Below are 23,301 nucleotides of genomic sequence, written 5' to 3' on the forward strand. Positions count from 1 at the left end.
ACACCGACCCAGATCAAGAAACGGTAGACTTCAACAGTGCAAGCCAGATTTTACATAGATCGCAGAGTTATCCTCCATACAGAGAGCATTTGAGAATTTTCTTCAGACCAAGGGGGACAGCAAAGAATCTGGGGAGAAAGAGTTTCAACCAACTATGCGCATTGAGAAATGTAATTTCTTTTCTATAGATTCCCATTCTATGACACAGAAAACCACCCAAGATCACACAGTGTGGGAGTCCAATATCAAGAAAATAACTGCCGAGCTGGCAAATAACTCACACTTTCTTTGCACCTATGAGGAAAAATAAGGTTGTTTTTTTGCCCTGGACAAGGTACAGGGTCAATGTGAATTATCAGCTCTGGTCGATACAGGATTCCAATCAACTCTTCTGTTCAAAAAGGCTTTTGACAAATTAAACTCAGGAAGTGGCAAGTCACTAGATTCCCTGCATAACACTTTCCGGAGAACTCCAAAATTTCAATGGGAATGAAATTTCCGCTGAAGGGACTGCTGATCTAGAAATAAAAATCGGTTGACATTGTTTAAAACATCCGTTATAGTCGTGACTCAAGATGGCACACCTTGTTTACTGGTGAACAATTGGTTCTATATTTCTGCATATTGAAGCCCAAACACAAAATATGCCAGAATATCACATAACATGATCACCAACACACTCACCCTCCCCTGTGCCCCTTTTTCCTCCCCGACCCTGCCCACTCTGGCAAGTTTTTTTGTCGATCAGAGGGATTCACCCCCCAAGCCCACCTTTCCTCACACTCCACCCTCTCCTGTGCCAAAAGTCTTCCTCCCATCCCACCTACAACCACAGACACACTTACAGTCATTCTAACATGCACACAGTAACCCGCGCAATGCTCCACTCAGCAAACATTACTCACACACACACCAATCCAGACACACACAAACCACTTACAAAAACAAAACACTTACATTGGCCCCTTTGATTTCCCTCTTCCGGCTCCACCATGCCTGTCAGCCGCTGCGTGTACTCGCATGCGTCACAAGGGCAATGTGTTCAATTTAGAAAGACTGCTTGGAATCTCTGAGTGGTCTTCTAAACCGGTCTTTGAAGAAATGATTTTACAAAAATCGATTTCTTCACTTAGTACCGAAAAATTGACTTTTGAGATTATCATCTCTGATCGACTGTGTGAACAAGGTCCTCTGGTCCCAGACTAGCCAGCCTACCAAACTAAAAACGAGTACACATTATATTACTTTAAATGGCTTCTGCCATTTCATTGAACAACATTCAGAGAACATGGAATGTCATATCCAGAATAATCAGGTCCCAGCCAGGCATCAACATCATCCCCGTAGGAGAGCAAACTGGTGATTTGAACCCTTCTCCATTCTTGAAAATCAACCTTCCTTCCAGTTTTAAGTGGTACTCCAGTACTTTGAGATTTTGCATAAATCAGAATCCGAAAGAAACCGTGTGTCCCAAGAAGGTGGAGGATGAAGCTGGACTGACGTTCAGAAAATGGCAAACAGTTGTTTTTCTCCAATCAGATAAATGAAGAAGAGGAGCAAGTAATCACCAGCGTATGCCTGAATAATGGAAAAACTTCATCATTGAAGGATTGTACAGAAAACTCCAAAACAACCATTCACACATTTAAATTGATTGGTAAATGGGAAGTTGGTCTGGAAACCCCAAATGGTGTATGCTAAAAATGTCCATTGGCAACAAAAGCAAAAAAAAAACAAAAACAATTGATGGGTTGTGAGAGATGTCCCTTCTGCCTTTTATTTAGTTCATTGCTTTCTCAATCACTGTGGATGCAATCAACAACAAAGTAAGGTCACAACTGTGGGATAACCCCATGGGCTTCGACAACACCTTAAAAACTTATTCCGATGAGCTGAAATGCTGCTTACATGGTTGAAGTTCAAGTGTAAGAAGAAGTTACAATCCAAGAGGTGTGACAATTCATTATTCCACTCACAATTAAGCATGGACAGAACCTCAAACATCAGGATGCCTATATTAATTTTCATTCTCATCAACAACAAAAAGGTTTGTATTTATATCCGACACCTCTAGTGAATCTAGAACATAACACTATTCAAATATTGGAGGATAACAGCGACCCTCAAAGTATCACTTTGGGCACACATACTTTTATTTGAATGGCAGTTGATGCCCAACATTATTTTATTGATTTAGGTAATGAAATTATCGGACCAATTCCAAACAACCGTTTCAACGCCAGTAATGGTATTCCTCCGAAATAAGTTAGTACCCGTCATAAATTTCTTGGTTTACTCTTCATGTCCTTATGTGTTGGAAGAGGTAACCTGTGACAAAAGGAAGAAGAAAGTGGTATTTTGATTGAATAACAACTATCTCAAATCCATGGAGCTTCCTTTCTCGGTTAATACCATAAAAAGAAATATCTCCACCCAGCTGGAGGGTACTGCTGAAATAGCCAATCATGAAGTTTTCCAGGCTTCAGGCAAATGGTCAAGGAATGGATCAATCTCACTGATACCTGTGAGACCAAGGAACAAAGACAGAAACTGAAACAGGTATTCCTGGACTACCAGGATATATTTTAAGTAGACTCATGTGACTGTGGACGCACATCTATTCATTCAGCCAACATACTCATGGACCCAGGGATGGCTCAATATTTGGTAAACCATACCCGTTACCACTAATAGTGATTATTTAGAACTTAGAATCCTATGGGATAATTTTCTGATCCACAGTACCTTTAACAACCCGGTATTGGGGATACTAAAATCAAATGGGCAATGGAGACTATGTGCCGACCTGCGGGAGTTGAACAAATGGGTCCACATGAATAGATGGGCACTTCCCTATATCGATCAAGAGCTCAAACACATTGATGGGGTCAAAAGTGTACACAACCATTGATTTGACCAGGGGTTACCGGATGGTACCTGTGAGTAGGGAAGACCAATACAAGCTTGCCTTTACCTTTGGGGTTGGGAGCAAAAAAGATGGATCCGAAAACCCTTTGGATACATACTCCAGCAATAAGTTCAACATCTTTCTGCATAAGGCCCCGCCTAATTTGGGCAAAAGGGGAAACCTGGCCTATGTAGATGTTGTTTTGATCAAGAGCTCCACTGTGGAGGTAAATATAGCAGAAATGTGCTATTTTTTGACCCAGTTGCAGAAAGCTAGAGCAAAACTGTCCTTTCAGGAGGCACATTGGTGTAAGACCGGAGTGCACTCCTTAGGGCACAAAATCACAGCACAGGTCTCAACCCCCAGGTGAAGAAGGTTGAAACTTTATTGAAATTAAAAGACCCAAACACTCTGTGAAAATTGAGAAGCCTTCTTGGACTCACTAAATATATTTGAAAGTTCATTGAAGACTACGCAAAGGTCACTCAACACTTAGTCCATTTATTGAAGGCTAGATTCAAGTGGGAGTGCGATCCTGAACAATCCAAGGCAGCTAAACAACTGAAAAGAAGGCTTTCCCAAGCTCTTTGTTTGGCTTGTTTGACTTACCACTTCAGGAATAAGGAGATCTTCTTGGAGACCAGGTTCTCGGATACTTGCCTAACATGCAAAGTAAAGTTATCTTAAAAGCAAGCAAAACGTTCTCCTCTGTGGTAGAAAAATGAAACAACCATGAACAGGCACTCCTGGCAATGATATGGGCACTGAAAAACTACCATCTGTTTAACCAGGGGAAGAACATCATCTCAAAGACTCCTCACCAACCAGTACTTACAAAGTGACAGAATCCAGGAGGGCAATGTAAGTAATTCCAGAATGACTTCTTGGATTCTGTCTAAGCAAGGCATTCCTGTGGAGGCCAAAACAAGAAGAGTCCTCTAGCGCAAGGATTGGTGAATGTGCATGATTGTGCTCAAGAAAACTGTCTTGAGGACTAAAATCTAAGGATCAAAGACAATGGGAAGGCCTATCTAACTTCTCCACACAAGGTCTATGAAGAAGACCGGGGGATACACACAATTTTTGTGGAGGGTAGTTCTTACCATTTTTACAATAACAGGGACAATAACTAGTGGCTTGCATTGGGAATGCCTGGATGAATGATATCTTGGAGCCCTCTGCTGGTAACAAAATTGGACCCCAAAGTAGTTAGGTGGTGTAGTTGATGGCCGTAAAACAAGCCATCCTCACTGCAGTACACCACCAACTCAAATAACTGGTCATAATCACCAGTTGGCTGAAACCAGAGGGGGATTTCATATAGACGGAATCCCTGCTGGGTGAAATCCAAGTCACAGCTGTCACCAGGTCACAAACTCATGCCAACAGTGAACTCTTGACTGCCCAGTGGAGTAAAGATACCCCAAATGCAGATTTGATCACTGCACAGAAAGAGGACCAAATGGACCAAATTATTGGTAATGCTAAATGTACATTGAAGACCCTGTGAGTTTTCCTCTAACAGCATCATTAGATTATACTGGTAGAGAGGATCTCCAGGTGTTGATAAAGTTTTCCAAAATGTTCTGAATCCAAGATGGTTTGTTGGTACGGAGATCCTTATCTGGATGTGACCAGTGGGTGATACCTATCTCATTCCGGAGCCCGATGTTGCATCATACCCATGATATGGTAACTGCCAGTCATAGGGGGTTTCATATGACATTCAAAATCTTGCGTGAGGTTGCATACTGGCCACACATGGGCCAACACCTTAACATTTATTTTAAAGAGTATCTTGTGAGTGTAATCAATTTCAACACAGTTCTCTCACACATAGACCCCACTACAGAAAACGGGATTGAAACTGCCTTGGTCAGATTTACAAGTCACTTTCATTGGGCCAGTGATTCTCTCCTAACAATTACATGTTGACTATAACCTGCTTGTTTACAAAGTGGAGAAAATGTCGTCCTGCCCCAAATTGTTTGGTTGAGATTGCTGCTGCGCTAATAACTAACCACATCTTCTCTCATTTCAGCCTCCCGCAAAGGATTGAGTTGCACTGCAGAAGTCATTTTACTTGTGAGGTGATGACGAAAATGTGGGAGATTCTAGGGGTAAAAAGAAAACTCCACATTGCCTACCGCCTGGCCTCGAGCAGAGGGGTTGAGAAATTCAACAAGATGATTGTGAGCATCCAGAAGATTTGTGTTGCTGACTCTGGACCCAGTTGGGATATTTGATTACCGCCCTGTCCTGGTGGCTATTAAGTCTACACCATCTTCTGCACATACTGATTAAAGCGTCCACTACTCATGAGTACATTGAGAACCTAAGGAAGCACCCTCAACACACTTTTATTTATTTTATTATTTGGGAATTTATAATGTGCCTACCCAGAGAAATGGTATTGCATGGAACATCAAGACAAGGGAGGGGGGAGATAAAGGGTGAACAAACAATAACTTTCCTACTAGGTCTTGAAACATTTGGAACGTGCAAGTGCCGTAAAAAGAATGGCAGGGAAGGGAGGGGAGGTGATGGTATGAGGGGAACATGGTTGAAGACAAACACAATATTTTCTGCTAGGTTATGAGATAATTTGGAGTGTGCACAGGCAGTAACAGAAGATGGGGGAGGATGGGAAGTAATGGGGATGAACAGGGAAGCAGAAAAACAATAATGATCCTACTAAGTTGTGAGACTATTCAGAGTGTGTAAGTGCAGTAGCAGAGAGAGTGGATGGGGAGGAGGGGAAGAGTAGCTGGGAATGAACAGGGAAGAAGACAAACAATAATGTTCCTACTAGGTCGTGAGACAATTTGGAGCGTGGAAGTGCAGTAATAGAAGAGAAATGTAGGGGATGAACAGGGAAGAAGACCAACTATAAGACCAACTATAACGTTCCTACTAGGTCGTGAGACAATTTGGTGCATGCAAGTGCGGTAGCAGAAATGAGGGGGGTGGGGAGGGGGAGCTGTGCAGGATGAGTGGGAGGGGTAATGCTGAGACAGGAGCGAGAAAAAGGGAATACAAAGTGCATGTGAACAGGTGCATCTGCACTTTTGAGGAGACAGTGCACAAGGGAGTGCTTGAGGAGAAGCAGGAAGGAGAACAGTGGCAGGGAATGATCCCAGGGTCTGCTAGGCTGAAGCAACAGAGGCAAGTTGTCCTTGAGGTTTAGGAGGAGCAGGGGAAACATCTTTTGGATGAGACTATCACAGTACTTGGTTGTCCGGAGACTTTGCCAGGTGATGTTGAGAGAAAGAGGAGAGTAAAAGGGGAGTGTGAGGGGAGGGGAGCCATGAGAGTCCTGAGAGCAGGTGATGGAGAAGCATGAAGCCACATCAATACACAAACAGTGCAACCATATCAAGTGTCCAGGATAAAAGGAAAATAGAACTAGGTTTCAACAAACAGCAGTACCTATCACTAAGAAAAGGAATTTCCTAGAAAGGGGAAAAGGCCTAGGTTTCAACAAAAAGCAGGAAAAGCAAGTCACCTAGATACACATTTCCTGGAAAGGGGAAAACGGCCTAGGTTTCACCATAAAGTAGGACAAACAAGACACCTAGATACGAATTGCCTGGAAGGGGGAAAAAGGCCTGGTTTTAAACATACAGCAGGAAAAACATAAACACCCAGATGCGAATTATGTGGAAGGGCATAAGTGCCGGAGATGGAAAAACTATGGTTGTGAGCAACTAAAGCATTGATTAAAAGAGGAAGATGGGAGGTTGGACACGTTAATAGGGAGCAGTAATGGCTGTTCCCCCAACCCACACTTTCCATGTTCCACCGGTAAACACAGGCAAGCACAGTCTGGAGCTGCTACTGCAGGAGCTGCCTGTTGCCTCATGGCCCTTCGCAGAGGGGGCTGCACGGGCAGTGGAGCAGCCCTGAAGGCAATGGTTACTTGTGGCTGAAGCCCAATCAGGTGGCAGGGGAGGAGCGGGAGGTGGCAGTTGGAAGGGGAACAGGAAGAGGGTAAAGAGAGGCCGGGGGAGGCAAAACACACCACGCTGTGGCTAAAACAAAAGATTATTCATGAAGTTTTGCTGAGCACAACTTATAGAAGTAGGCCGGAGGAATCAGACCAAGGAATGGGCATTTCTTCTGTCTTGGCATGGTAGCTTTGGGATTGTGAACACAAGATCTGCATCCCAAAATGAGATCAGACAGACTTGAAATAGGCCCATATCTATCAGTTAAAAAGCTTTAGAACTGATTGAGAAATGCAATGAAGTAGATCTGAGGAACCATTTGAGGAATGAAGGTATGACAAACAATCTGAATTGATACTAAAATATGTATAACAGGTCAGTATTTTAATTTATATTCATTGGAAATGTTAAAAAGTAAAGTGAAATGTGGTAAAGGTCTCTCACTTTATGTGCAATGTTGTCTCAATTTCTATTCAATGTCTTCTCCCAAATTCGGTTATCTTGGGACTGCAGTTTTAAACCAAAATTATCTAACAATTCTCCTCTCTTTAGAATCATTAACCTCCTTCCATGCTAGCTTTTGTCCCAGGAAAACAAAAGGGAAGAGGCAAGAAGAGAGAAAAGAGGAGCAGGCCTCTTCCAAAGCCCAGGAACCTAGAATAAGTAAGAGAGACCACCCAGGATGAGCTGTTCTTGACAAAAGGTAACGAGAAACATTGATAATGCAACTCTTCCCTACTCTTTCCCAGACAATGAGTCAACAGAAAAGAGCAGGGCATTGGGGGGGCTTGTGGGATATATTTCGCCCAAAATGAAGGGAACGTGAAGCCACGTTGGGCCTAAAAAATGCAGGGATTGATAACATGCCAAGATGTTTGTTTGTTTTATTATTTATAATGCACACCAGACACAAGGGTACCAGGGCGCACAGATACAAGAATATGCAAAGCTTGGTTACAGTGAATCATACAATGCAATACATTACTCTAAAGAGCAAGATATACAGGTATTTACAATTATTACAGGTATTGTACATAAAGATGAGGTTACCGGCAATGAGTTAATGGATGGTTATTACGAGTTGCAATTCGGTTACACAGTTGTGCAAGTTAGTGGTCAGTGGATTTTAACCACGAGATAGTGTTAGTTCTGAAGTTCTGGTAGGACTGTCTGCTCTTACCGAAGGCAGCAGGGAGGTCCATAGTGTGGCCGCTTTAACAGGGAAGCTGTTGCCACCAATCGTGGATAGTTTGAATATGGGGATGGAGAGGCAGTCCAGGTTGGCTGATCTAGTTGGTCTTGGGGATGTCCGTTTGTGGAATCCCTGAGAGAGGTACATGGGTGTGGTGTTGTTAAGAGATTTATGGGTGAGCGATGCCGTTTTTAGTAGGATTTTGTGATTTATCCAGAGCCATTTGTTCAGTCGTCTACTCTGAGATGTGCTCTCTTCTGGAGATGCCTAAAGCTGCTCTAAAGGCACTGTTTTGTAGGGTTTGGATTCTAGTAATGATGGATTTGTTGGAACCTATGTATAGGGCATTACAGTAGTCCAGACGGGACAAGATGAGGGCTCTGGCCAGGGCGGTACAACTATTGTTCGAGAGAAATGGCTTACCTGTTCTATGAGTTTGCACGTGTACACCATGGAGGACGCTGGAGTGTTGACCTGTTTAGAGAGGGATAAGGTAGAGTCGAGGTAAAAACCTACTGTTTTTACCTCCTTGGCTACGTTGATGAAGTTGCCGTCAATTATGAATGAGGCGTAGTCAGGTCCTACTTTTTTTAGGTTAGTAGGGGTATCCAAGATGATGAGTTCTGTTTTATCATCATTCAGGCATAGACCATGAATGGCCATCCATGCCTGGATGATGATGTACATTCTATTTACCAAGGCCAAATCCTTGTCGTAATCCCCTGTAAATTAGAGGAGGATCTGAGTATCATCTGCATAGTTAGTGTAGGTGATACCAAGATGGTCCAGATCATCAAAAAGGGGCTTGGTAAAGATATTGCACAATGTGGGCAAGACGCAAGACCCCTGTGGCACCCCGCAGGTGATAGGTATGGGGTCTGCCGCTGCTGAGGGCAAGAAGACCCTCATTGTTCTGCCTCTTAGGAAAGATTTAATCCAAGTTATGACATCTTTGGAGAAGTCTGCTGCTGTGTCGAGATGGTTGCATAGGATCGTATGATCCACCAAATCAAAAACAGCTGAGAGGTCCAGGAGTAGCAGCAAAGCTGATTTACCACTTTCTCTAAGCTCGTCGACTTGGGTTTTGAGATCGATGAGACGGGTCTCTGTTCCATGTTGTGGACGGAAGCCTGACTGTCTGGCTCCTAACAGGTGGTGTGATTCTAAAGGTCAAGTATCCATGATTCTTTGAGGTTAGTAGGGATGGTGCCGGTGGCAAAGGTCACATTGATGAGCTTGGGCATGAATGGTGACAGGTCTCGAGCTGCATCCTTGATGAGTTGTGCCGGGCAATTAGTTGGTTTGAGAGACAAAATAATTATTTCCACCTCGATGGGATGGTTTTCAACGGTGTTCACGGATTATTTAGGGTGGGTGGAGCATTTAAAGATGCTTTATTTTGGGATATTTAATTTTGTAATGTAGATACTTTATTGGCTAGTGCGTATTGGATATATGAGCACCATTTATCTTTGGTGCAAGTGCCTTTTATTGCAATGGGAGTCTCTAGTTCTTTAAGAATAGTAAATAATTCTTTCATATTGGAATTAGCCTGGGAGATACGGGTGTCATAAGATTCCCGTTTAGCAAGGCACATTTATTTTTTGTAGAGTGATGAGAGTTTTGTAAGTTTTAGTTTGTTGGCTTCCGATGGTAGTAGTTTCCATGCAGACTTGCAAATTCTTTTTTGTTGCCGTAGATTTTTTAGGAAATGTGTAAACCACTTGTTTAAGTGGTTTTTTGACTTACTTGGTCTCAGTTTGAGATGGCAATCCGATCTAAGAAGGAGTCCATCATTTTGTTGTACTCATTGACCATGCTTTCTGGGTCGGTACTGTTAGGAAGTGGGTTAAGGGTGAGGAGGATAGCAGGGATGAGCCTATCCACTGTAATGCTCTTTTTATTTCTAGGTAAGGTGGGTGGAGCCCTAGGGGCAGGCATGGGGGGTCTGTTGATAGAGAGCGTAAATGAGAGTTAGTAGTGCTCAGTCCAGGCTAGCAGTGAAGTAGAGAGGATGTTGGCATGGCAGTTGTAGTCTGCTACTCAGTCTAGTCTTCCCAATTTTTTGTTGTGGGTGGGGGATTTGCTTCTTTGGGTGAGGCTGTATTCTGATAGGATGTTTGCTGTTGCTAAGGCAGACTGATCCAAAGGGTCATTGAATCCCAAATTGAAGTCCCCAAGTAGTATTACTTAAGTGGAGCTTTTGAGATTGCTGGTGAGTATAGTAAGGATGTCTTTCTCAAATGTCCTGGTTCGGCCTGGTGGGCGGTAGATCAAGTGGATATTGAGGGTCTGGGAGAAGATCAATGGTAATTTGACAGAAAGAGCTTTGCACGAATGGAAGTCATAGGGGGTGTTAATCTCATAGCGAGGGTGCATTTATGGATAATGGCAATGCCTCCGCCTCTGGTCTCTTGTCTGTCTTGTCTTAAGATAGTATAGCCATCAGGAACTGCTAGTGTCAGGGTGATATACCGCGGGTTGGCAGGGCCGTCCACGGACCTCCGGGGGTAGGGAGGCCCCAACTCCTCCCGCAGTCCCCAATGAGTATGAGACACACACAAGAACAAGGCGTCACTGCTGTTTCTTAGGCAAATGGCAGGGATAGGTTCTGGGATCACAGGTCATCTGAACACTTCTCAGCAAGAGTAGGCTCGCAGGCCATTTTTCATACTTGTGTGACGCCTCATTTTGCGTCACCTGGGAAAACTTCCCCCAAAACCTAACGCCACCTTGGGTTGGCTCCCCGAGTGATAGGGATAGTATAGATACATATAGATGAGTTAGTGGTTGGTAGAGAAGAGGTCAGGTGGTACACTTGGGTCGTCCCTCGAAATTGTAACACTAGAACGGCTACATGGAGAAGGTTGGTGATTGGCTAGGTTGTGATGCCATCAGTGGTTAGCCCCCCGTGCCCTAATTGGTTCATCTGCGAGCCCCCAAGCCTGGTACCATCGTCGTTCCCAGCTCACAGTGTACCTGATGTTAGAAACAATGTGTGACTAAGTGTCAGTGGTGAACAAGAGATAGGTCTGCCATTTGCTGCAGGAGCGCTTCTTTCTCACCGCCTCCAGTGTCCAATTTGTCACTTCATTGTTGCAGTCTGTGTCCCAAACGTGAGACCCCAGAGTTTCCCTGGTCCTTGGTATTTGGCACTGCATCAGGTCGGCCTGGTCACATGTGGTGAGAGCGTAGCTGGAGCAGAATTACGAGCATTTGATTTGTATTTCAGCTCTGAGGGGCGGTTAGCTGCGGCAGGTGTAACCTTGGCTCGGGCACGCGGCGTGTCAGTTGCAACTTTGTGGCATTGGCTGTGAGGCCCTCATCGGGCTTTGTTCTGCATGATCAGCACCTTGCAGCTCCGTCCGAGCTGCTCTGGGCCTTTGGCTTCTGAGTTTGCGGCCTACTCTGATGCTAAGGCCTACTCTGGTCCGGTCCATGGGTGGCGGCCTATGGTTCACAACACAGGGGACGCAGTGGGCGACAGGGGTCCTTATACATAAGTGCCCTGTGTTGCTGTGGTTTTAGTATCTATGAAGCATTTGCAAGCATGTACACGAGCTCTTCTTGCGTATTGCGTTTTTGAGGCACTGTAGCTTAGCCTATGTGAAAAGTAACAATGATGCATCAGTGTGTGTAAAGTGTCCATTACATCATGGTATTGAGTATGTTCTTCGTGTGAGATTGGTATGGGTATGAGCAGTGTGCATGGTGGCACATGTGTTACCGTCCGTCGGCTATGTTGTCATGGCATCTCTAACGATGGAGGCTTTCCTTGTTGTTGTGTCAGTCGAGTTGATTCATATGGTCTATGTCAGCTTCGCCAGAGGTTCCAGCATGTGGCTTGATTGACAGGCACTTTCCCGGACCATGTGGGGCATGGCCACGGTAGATGTTGACATCTGGGACATCTGTGAGTGGGTCGAATTCCTCTCCTGGTGGATGCTTAGGCCATGATGATCTAGGCCATGGTCTGGCTGAGAACCAGGGGAAGGGAACGTCCCATTTTCCCTCTTCAGTCCCCCCTCTGGTCGACTTGTCGACCACAAAATGATCCACTCTCTTGTCTCCTCTTACTCGCAATACATTTGTTATTCCCGCCAAGTGTCCATATCTGTCCACGTGATCTTCAAAAAACCAATACATATAAACACATCCACCACCGGGTTTGCAGTAAACCCACTTCCCAACGTAACTCTTCGGGTTGCTTGGATTTTCAACTTTAATTGATGAGGTGTAGAAGTCAGCTTTCACTATTTGTTGGCGCAGATGTTCTCGTTCCTTGATGATAATGTCCGCGTTCTTGTCATCTTCAGCAGGCATTAGAACGTGCATCCCTATCATTTCTTCAGCAGTGCGCTTAGAGTTTGTCTTCCACACCTTCATCCCCATAATAGCAGCCATTCCTAAAAACAGACAACCTGCTATCACTTTGAATCCGTCTGATAGCCAGGATGGCATCCACGACCATATGTAGGAAAACCAGCTGCCGTCCTTCGTCACTCCCTTTGCTTCATCTTCCATCTTGGCAAGCTGCGATACTGCTTCCGATAGTGTACCGTTATCTTCATCGTTGGCAGGGGGAAAAAATGTGCAACACGAACTTCCAATTTTTGCACAAACACCTCCTTCCATTGCTGTTAGTAGGTCCAGTACATATCAATTTTGTAGTGCTACCATCCTGGTTGCTCTTAATTCTTCCTTTATTGCATTAAATCAGTTCACATTGGAGTTGATCGTCAGCATGATCTCCCACCTTGTGATCTGCAACCATTTTGCATTTGCGTATGCTTGTACTCCTGGATGTATGATTGAGGAGAAGAACATTGATGCTCTGCTGAATAATCTGTACCCTTGTGTAATGTCACTCAGGGCTGTCTCCGATTTCCCCGACAGGTAGTTCCCTGTCAATGGTTCTCCTTGTTTCTTCACTCTTGACAAGTGTACTATGTTGTTTCCTTGTTTCCTTTATACCATCCTCAGTGATCTTTTCCTTCTTTTATTTCCTTTGTCCATTTTTGGGAAATTCTCCAATTTAACGTGCTTCTGTGGCCCCAGTAGTGATGGTACATTGATGTGTACTACGCTACATACTCCATCCCCATTGGCGGCAGGCTGTTGTATGCCCTTGCTCCACAGGCCCAGTAATGATCCATTAGAACAGCTGTTCCTGCACCCCCCTCAGGAAGCTTCACTACTGTCTTTGATCCTTCATTTGTTCCAACGTCTATTTGTCTGTCATGCCGGTAACACAGTGTCGGTGCTGTCAGTGGGAGTATTGTTATTGGTTCCTCTTCTTTATCTAACCACGTCACCAGTGCAGCACTCTTCAGGTGACTTTGCCAATGTCAGCATCTTCTTTCCCACAACTCCATCAACCCATCCATCCTTTGTGAGCACCTTCCCATATATCAGTATCAATGGTCTTTCCCAGCATCCTGGTTCACCGGCAACCTCTTTCGCATACCACTCGCATGGTAGATAATCCAATGTGACCTCTTGTGTTTCTCCTTTTTCTGGTCCTTCTGCTATGTACTTAAGTCCTTTCATCTGCTGCCAGGAATCATCATACATGGGGAGTGTTTTAATAAATTTGTTTTCGTATGGGTATGTCGATCTTGATTTCCATCAGAGTGTCGCATTTGTCCTTGGAACCTTCCTCTCGTTTCGAATAATGCTAAGTATAGCAAGCATTCAGCAGTTGTTGCAGGCACTTCTGTGGCAACAAATGTTCTGGAAGCGCTCATGGCATAGGGGATCAATGAACACACATAACAGTTTTCCTTTGTCGTATCCTTACCAATTTTCGACATGTGTTTATACCACATGTTGGAGACATGTGCAGATTCTGTGAGATATGTGTCAACCCCGTTTAAATCACTGGATATGCTACATTTGTTCCTCTTAATGTTTTGCCCCGTACTAGTTGTACCACCTGACACAGTGCTCCTTGCAGGCATTTGGGGGGAAATATTAGTAGTGGGAACTGCAGCCACATGGAAAGCATTATATGCCTGCCAGACAGCAGCAGTAATCAGGCCAGTGGTCAAAAATATTGTTATCATTTTAATTGCAGTTGTTAATACCACTGGCATATCCACTCTTACCTTTGCTGCAGTCCTGCAGCTACTGTAGATGACATAGGTGCCCGCCTGAACATTTCTGAATGTATGCGTTATTTTGTTAGTATTGTTTAGTTAAACCCTGCGTATTAGGTAATCGTTCAATGCCCAGACGAAAAGCTTTCCCACGCTTTCCTTACCGTCCTATCTCGTAGGGCTGGTAGTGCTTCGTGGAGGTGTGGAAATGATTGAGTAATTATTATAAGAAATGTGTTATAGTATACACAAATCCTTTGTCTTTTTAAGTATTTTGGTCTTTTTATAACATATACAAATTGATGTGATAGTGCTTCTGGCGTGTTGTCGTCTGCGGGCAGCATTTACCCCTGGGCAGTGACTCTGTTTCTGTTTTATATATATGCTTTGCTTTTACTGCAACCACAATAACAATACGCAATTCCTGCATGTGCGAGACAAAAAGAAGAGAGCATGCACGTGTTTACACAGTGTGGTGTATATTACAGATATTTTTTGTCAATGTCCTTTAATGGCTGGTGGCTAGGGAGTGTTTACTTAATGCTAAGTCAATTTGTTTTGTTGGAACCTTGTAATCATGGGGAAGCCTATAGGGCGTCAATCATTAGTGTCTTTTGGGGCGTTTTGGTCTTGGGTGGCGGATATTCCTGGTGCCGCAGCTGAAACATTGGCCCTTAGGAGAGGGGGGTCAGTGCTATGCAGGGCTTGATGTCGTGCAAGTGAATCCAGGCCTCTTTGCCCCTGAGCTTCACCACCCTAGGGGCTACTTTTACGACCAGATAGGGGCCTGTGAAACGTGGACTGCTTCACGTTCGCCGAAAGTTCTTTAATAAAATTGTATCTCCTTCTTTTACTGTCCACTGTGTTGTCTCTTCTTGTTCCTCGTTTGTGGCTTTTCCTTGTTGATCGTTCTTCGACCCGCCCTGTGTCCGATTAAGCTGTTGAGAGATAAAAGCAGCACAAGTAACCAAGGAAGAGACATATTCGTGCATTTCATTACCAAAAACAGTACTAGTTGATTGGCAATCAGTTGTGGCCCTTGATGGTGGTGTGAGTGGGAGGTGCATTTGGCGTCCAGTCACCACCTCATGGGGTGTGAGGTGGTGATCTGATCCTGCTCTATTCCTCAGTTCAAACCAAGCCAAGGGGAGGCAGTACAGCCAACTCTTCTTGGTTGTTTGCTTCATTTTTGCTATTTCTTCTTTTAGGAGGCCGTTGAGGCGTTCACAAACGCCATTTGCATGCGGTTGGTACGCACATGCAAACGTATGCTTTATCCCTAAGAGAGTGGTTCAGAGAGGAATTGCCATCGCATTTCGGTGCTGGACTGCCCATGTGGGCGGGACAAAGGCTGATATGCAAATGGATATTTCCCATCTGTGAAAGGTACAGTGAGCAAAAAGTGTGTGCTGCAAACTCTCACCTCAGAACAGGTTATCATGCCATGTTCATTCTGGAGAGGAGTGCCTGCTACCTTTCTTTGAAATATGTGCAAGGAACTTGGGGCTGGTCACCCTGAGTTACCTGGGTGCAACCAGACGTGGACTCCCTGCTCACTGTGCTCAGAGAGGCACAGCTTCACCTCACTGATGAGGCCCAACAAGGCTGAAACACATGTATGGGGTTGCTGTCGGTACTCTTGTTCAGAAAGGAATTGCCATAGCATTTCGGTGCTGGACTGCCCATGTGGGCGGGACAAAGACTGATATGCAAATAGATATTTCCCATCTGTGAAAGGTACAGTGAGCAAAAAGTGTGTGCTGCAAACTCTCACCTCAGAACAGGTTATCATGCCATGTTCATTCTGGAGAGGAGCGCTTGCTACCTTTTTTTGAAATATGTGCAAGGAACTTGGGGTTGGTCACCCTGAGTTACCTGGGGGCAACCAGACGTGGACTCCCTGCTCACTGTGCTCAGAGAGGCACAGCTTCACCTCACTGATGAGGCCCACCAAGGCTGAAACACATGTATGGGGTTGCTGTCGGTACTCTTGTTCAGAGAGCAATTGCCATAGCATTTCGGTGATGGACTGTGGGCGAGAAAAAGACTGATATGCAAATGGATATTTCCCATCTGTGAAAGGTAAAGTGAGCAAAAAGTGTGGGCTGCAAACTCTCACCTCAGAACAGGTTATCATGCCATGTTCATTCTGGAGAGGAGCGCCTGCTACCTTTTATTGAAATATGTCCAAGGAACTAGGGGTTGGTCACCCTGAGTTACCTGGGGCAACCAGACATGGACTCCCTGCTCACTGTGCTCAGAGAGGCACAGCTTAACCTCACTGATGAGGCCCAACAAGGCTGAAACACGTGTATGGGGTTGCTGTCCGTACTCTTGTTCAGAGAGGAATTGCCATGGCATTTCGGTGCTGGACTGCCCATGTGGGTGGGACAAAGACTGATATGCAAATGGATATTTCCCGTCTGTGAAAGGTACAGTAAACAAATTGTGTGTGCTGCAAACTCTCACCTCAGAACAGGTTATCATGCCATGTTCATTCTGGAGAGGAGCGCCTGCTACCTTTTTTTGAAATATGTGCCAGGAACTTGGGGTTGGTAACCCTGAGTTACCTGGGGGCAACCAGACTTGGACTCCCTGCTCACTGTGCTCAGAGAGGCACAGCTTCACCTCACTGATGAGGCCCACCAAGGCTGAAACACGTGTATGGGGTTGCTGTCGGTACTCTTGTTCAGAGAGCAATTGCCATAGCATTTCGGTGCTGGACTGTGGGCGGGAAAAAGACTGATATGCAAATGGATATTTCCCATCTGTGAAAGGTACAGTGAGCAAAAAGTGTGTGCTGCAAACTCTCACCTCAGAACAGGTTATCATGCCATGTTCATTCTGGAGAGGAGCACCTGCTACCTTTTTTTGAAATATGTGCAAGGAACTAGGGGTTGGTCACCCTGAGTTACCTGGGGGCAACCAGACATGGACTCCCTGCTCACTGTGCTCAGAGAGGCACAGCTTAACCTCACTGATGAGGCCCAACAAGGCTGAAACATGTGTATGGGGTTGCTGTCCGTACTCTTGTTCAGAGAGGAATTGCCATGGCATTTCGGTGCTGGACTGCCCATGTGGGTGGGACAAAGACTGATATGCAAATAGATATTTCCCATCTGTGAAAGGTACAGTGAGCAAAAAGTGTGTGCTGCAAACTCTCACCTCAGAACAGGTTATCATGCCATGTTCATTCTGGAGAGGAGCACCTGCTACCTTTTTTTGAAATATGTGCAAGGAACTAGGGGTTGGTCACCCTGAGTTACCTGGGGGCAACCAGACATGGACTCCCTGCTCTCTGTGCTCAGAGAGGCACAGCTTAACCTCACTGATGAGGCCCAACAAGGCTGAAACACGTGTATGGGGTTGCTGTCCGTACTCTTGTTCAGAGAGGAATTGCCATGGCATTTCGGTGCTGGACTGCCCATGTGGGTGGGACAAAGACTGATATGCAAATAGATATTTCCCATCTGTGAAAGGTACAGTGAGCAAAAAGTGTGTGCTGCAAACTCTCACCTCAGAACAGGTTATCATGCCATGTTCATTCTGGAGAGGAGCGCCTGCTACCTTTTTTTGAAATATGTGCAAGGAACTTGGGGTTGGTCACCCTGAGTTACCTGGGGGCAACCAGACGTGGACTCCCTGCTCACTGTGCTCAGAGAGGCACAGCTTCACCTCACTGATGAGGCCCACCAAGGCTGAAACACATGTATGGGGTTGCTGTCGATACTCTTGTTCAGAGAGCAATTGCCATAGCATTTCGGTGATGGACTGTGGGGGGGAAAAAGACTGATATGCAAATGGATATTTCCCATCTGTGAAAGGTACAGTGAGCAAAAAGTGTGTGCTGCAAACTCTCACCTCAGAACAGGTTATCATGCCATGTTCATTCTGGAGAGGAGCACCTTCTACCTTTTATTGAAATATGTGCAAGGAACTAGGGGTTGGTCACCCTGAGTTACCTGGGGCAACCATACATGGACTCCCTGCTCACTGTGCTCAGAGAGGCACAGCTTAACCTCACTAATGAGGACCAACAAGGCTGAAACACGTGTATGGGGTTGCTGTCCGTACTCTTGTTCAGAGAGGAATTGCCATGGCATTTCGGTGCTGGACTGCCCATGTGGGTGGGACAAAGACTGATATGCAAATGGATATTTCCCATCTGTGAAAGGTACAGTAAACAAATTGTGTGTGCTGCAAACTCTCACCTCAGAACAGGTTATCATGCCATGTTCATTCTGGAGAGGAGCGCCTGCTACCTTTTTTTGAAATATGTGCAAGGAACTTGGGGTTGGTAACCCTGAGTTACTTGGGGGCAACCAGACTTGGACTCCCTGCTCAGTGTGCTCAGAGAGGCACAGCTTCACCTCACTGATGAGGCCCACCAAGGCTGAAACACGTGTATGGGGTTGCTGTCGGTACTCTTGTTCAGAGAGCAATTGCCATAGCATTTCGGTGCTGGACTGTGGGCGGGAAAAAGACTGATATGCAAATGGATATTTCCCATCTGTGAAAGGTACAGTGAGCAAAAAGTGTGTGCTGCAAACTCTCACCTCAGAACAGGTTATCATGCCATGTTCATTCTGGAGAGGAGCACCTGCTACCTTTTTTTGAAATATGTGCAAGGAACTAGGGGTTGGTCACCCTGAGTTACCTGGGGGCAACCAGACATGGACTCCCTGCTCACTGTGCTCAGAGAGGCACAGCTTAACCTCACTGATGAGGCCCAACAAGGCTGAAACACGTGTATGGGGTTGCTGTCCGTACTCTTGTTCAGAAAGGAGTTGCCATGGCATTTCGTTGCTGGACTGCCCATGTGGGTGGGACAAAGACTGATATGCAAATGGATATTTCCCATCTGTGAAAGGTACAGTGAACAAATTGTGTGTGCTGCAAACTCTCACCTTAGAACAGGTTATCATGCCATGTTCATTCTGGAGAGGAGCGCCTGCTACCTTTTTTTGAAATATGTGCAAGGAACTTGGGGTTGGTCACCCTGAGTTACCTTGGGGCAACCAGACGTGGACTCCCTGCTCACTGTGCTCAGAGAGGCACAGCTTCACCTCACTGATGAGGCCCAAAAAGGCTGCAACATGTGTATGGGGTTGCTGTCGGTACTCTTGTTCAGAGAGGAATTGCCATAGCATTTCGGTGCTGGACTGCCCATGTGGGCGGGACAGAGACTGATATGCGAATGGATATTTCCCATCTGTGAAAGGTACAGTGAGCAAAAAGTGTGTGCTGCAAACTCTCACCTCAGAAAAGGTTATCATGCCATGTTCATTCTGGAGAGGAGCGCCTGATACCTTTTTTTGAAATATGTGCAAGGAACTTGGGGTTGGTCACCCTGAGTTACCTTGGGGCAACCAGACGTGGACTCCCTGCTCACTGTGCTCAGAGAGGCACAGCTTCACCTCACTGATGAAGCCCAACAAGGCTGAAACATGTGTATGGGGTTGCTGTCGGTACTCTTGTTCAGAGAGGAATTGCCGTAGCATTTCGGTGCTGAACTGCCCAAGTGGGTGGGACAAAGACTGATATGCAAATGGATATTTCCCATCTGTGAAAGGTACAGTGAGCAAAAAGTGTGTGCTGCAAACTCTCACCTCACAACAGGTTATCATGCCATGTTCATTCTGGAGAGGAGCGCCTGCTACCTTTTTTTGAAATATGTGCAAGGAACTTGGGGTTGGTCACCCTGAGTTACCTGGGGGCAACAAGACGTGGACTCCCTGCTCACTGTGCTCAGAGAGGCACAGCTTCACCTCACTGATGAGGCCCACCAAGGCTGAAACACATGTATGGGGTTGCTGTCGGTACTCTTGTTCAGAGAGCAATTGCCATAGCATTTCGGTGATGGACTGTGGGCGAGAAAAAGACTGATATGCAAATGGATATTTCCCATCTGTGAAAGTTACAGTGAGCAAAAAGTGTGTGCTGCAAACTCTCACCTCAGAACAGGTTATCATGCCATGTTCATTCTGGAGAGGAGCGCCTGCTACCTTTTATTGAAATATGTGCAAGGAACTAGGGGTCGGTCACCCTGAGTTACCTGGGGCAACCAGAAATGGACTCCCTGCTCACTGTGCTCAGAGAGGCACAGCTTAACCTCACTGATGAGGCCCAACAAGGCTGAAACACGTGTATGGGGTTGCTGTCCGTACTCTTGTTCAGAGAGGAATTGCCATGGCATTTCGGTGCTGGACTGCCCATGTGGGTGGGACAAAGACTGATATGCAAATGGATATTTCCCATCTGTGAAAGGTACAGTAAACAAATTGTGTGTGCTGCAGACTCTCACCTCAGAACAGGTTATCATGCCATGTTCATTCTGGAGAGGAGCGCCTGCTACCTTTTTTTGAAATATGTGCAAGGAACTTGGGGTTGGTAACTCTGAGTTACCTGGGGGCAACCAGACTTGGACTCCCTGCTCACTGTGCTCAGAGAGGCACAGCTTCACCTCACTGATGAGGCCCACCAAGGCTGAAACACGTGTATGGGGTTGCTGTCGGTACTCTTGTTCAGAGAGCAATTGCCACAGCATTTCGGTGCTGGACTGTGGGCGGGAAAAAGACTGATATGCAAATTGATATTTCCCATCTGTGAAAGGTACAGTGAGCAAAAAGTGTGTGCTGCAAACTCTCACCTCAGAACAGGTTATCATGCCATGTTCATTCTGGAGAGGAGCACCTGCTACCTTTTTTTGAAATATGTGCAAGGAACTAGGGGTTGGTCACCCTGAGTTACCTGGGGGCAACCAGACATGGACTCCCTGCTCACTGTGCTCAGAGAGGCACAGCTTAACCTCACTGATGAGGCCCAACAAGGCTGAAACACGTGTATGGGGTTGCTGTCCGTACTCTTGTTCAGAGAGCAATTGCCATGGCATTTCGGTGCTGGACTGCCCATGTGGGTGGGACAAAGACTGATATGCAAATGGATATTTCCCACCTGTGAAAGGTACAGTGAACAAATTGTGTGTGCTGCAAACTCTCACCTTAGAACAGGTTATCATGCCATGTTCATTCTGGAGAGGAGCGCCTGCTACCTTTTTTTGAAATATGTGCAAGGAACTTGGGGTTGGTAACCCTGAGTTACCTGGGGACAACCAGACTTGGACTCCCTGCTCACTGTGCTCAGAGAGGCACAGCTTCACCTCACTGATGAGGCCCAACAAGGCTGCAACATGTGTATGGGGTTGCTGTCGGTACTCTTGTTCAGAGAGGAATTGCCATAGCATTTCGGTGCTGGACTGCCCATGTGGGCGGGACAGAGACTGATATGCAAATGGGTATTTCCCATCTGTGAAAGGTACAGTGAGCAAAAAGTGTGTGCTGCAAACTCTCACCTCAGAACAGGTTATCATGCCATGTTCATTCTGGAGAGGAGCGCCTGATACCTTTTTTTGAAATATGTGCAAGGAACTTGGGGTTGGTCACCCTGAGTTACCTGGGGGCAACCAGACGTGGACTCCCTGCTCACTGTGCTCAGAGAGGCACAGCTTCACCTCACTGATGAGGCCCAACAAGGCTGAAACACGTGTATGGGGTTGCTGTCGGTACTCTTGTTCAGAGAGGAATTGCCATAGCATTTCGGTGCTGAACTGCCCAAGTGGGTGGGACAAAGACTGATATGCAAATGGATATTTCCCATCTGTGAAAGGTACAGTGAGCAAAAAGTGTGTGCTGCAAACTCTCACCTCACAACAGGTTATCATGCCATGTTCATTCTGGAGAGGAGCGCCTGCTACCTTTTTTTGTTACATGTTGGAACAGTTCGTTAGCGAAATGAGGTCATTGTCTGACCGTAATATTTTGCACATCCCTCACCTTGGGAAAACCTCCCTCACCAGGAATTTTGCTGCTCTAAATGCATCAGCATGAGAGTATGGACCGGCCTCGATCCATCGTGAAAATGGGCACACCACTACAATAATGTATCTGTAGCCTTGACATACATTGATCATGTCAACGTGGTCAATGTGGAGGTGCAGGAAGGTTCCTTCAGGCAGGGGTATGGTACCTTTGATTACTTGCAGCATGTGACCGGCCATGAATTGCTGGCATCTAAGGCAATTACTGATGAAATTAGTGACATGTGAGTTTAACTCAGGACAGAACCAGTTTTCCTTTATTCGTGCTGCAATTACCTCTTTCCCTGTGTGTGTGGGATGGTGGAATTGTGTCAGAGCTATTTTGAACAGTGCTAGGGGCATTACTACTTTCCCTTGTGTTGTTTTGGCGCCATAGTGCATCTGTGGGATGCATGGTACACCCTCTTTTCACCCACAGTTCCTTTTCTGCCATTGGTGCTGCTGCCTCCAGTTCCATGACCTGTGTTTCTGGGATGTGCGTATACCCATCCTTCATCAGCATTTGTCTTACCCCCCCACCCCCTTTTGTTTTTGTATTGGTTTTTCTGGGAGTGTCCATATTTCACCAAAGTATGCACCATGTTTAGCATGTGCATCAGCTGCTTCGTTGCCCCTTGATATTGGGTTGTCACCATTGGTGTGTGCTTGACACTTCATGAGTGCTACCTCTTCTGGGTAATTAATTACTTCAATTAATTTGGCCAATTTGTACTGGTGTACCATCAGCTCTCCAAAATCCTCTCCTTTCCCATTTTATTAATCCTGAGTGTACTGTTGATGTTACATAAGCACTATGCAAGTAAATTGTTATTCTTTTGTCATTATCTTCTTCTAGGGCCAATATAAGGGCTACCTGCTCTGCTGCTTGGGCTGAGTAGTGTTGGGGCAATTTAACACATTTCACAGGAACGAATGTCCAACCTTCCCCGACCTCCTCTTTCTCGAGCTCCTTTCCAAAAGGGAATTATCGAAGTGGTGGGAAATCACCACATTAGAAAAATATCTGGAGGTAGGAAGAATACCAAGGGGCCTCAGAATATGCATCTTTCCTTCCTTCAGTGAAGAGGATGTAGAAGATTTGAAAGATTGGGAGGACCTACTAGTGAATACATCAAAATAAATGATATACAAAATTATAGCCAACACTAAGAAGACACATGACAAATTGATCAAGGAAATTGAATTAACTCGCAAAAATATAGTATTTAAGGACAATTTTTGGAGGATCATTTTTGGAATAAAAAAGCTTCATGATACAACAAACATGATTTTTGGAACAT

The sequence above is a fragment of the Ambystoma mexicanum genome, chromosome 3q (genome assembly GCF_040938575.1).
Source record: "Ambystoma mexicanum isolate Mex_15411 chromosome 3q, UKY_AmexF1_1, whole genome shotgun sequence".
In the NCBI taxonomy this organism is placed as follows: domain Eukaryota; kingdom Metazoa; phylum Chordata; class Amphibia; order Caudata; family Ambystomatidae; genus Ambystoma; species Ambystoma mexicanum.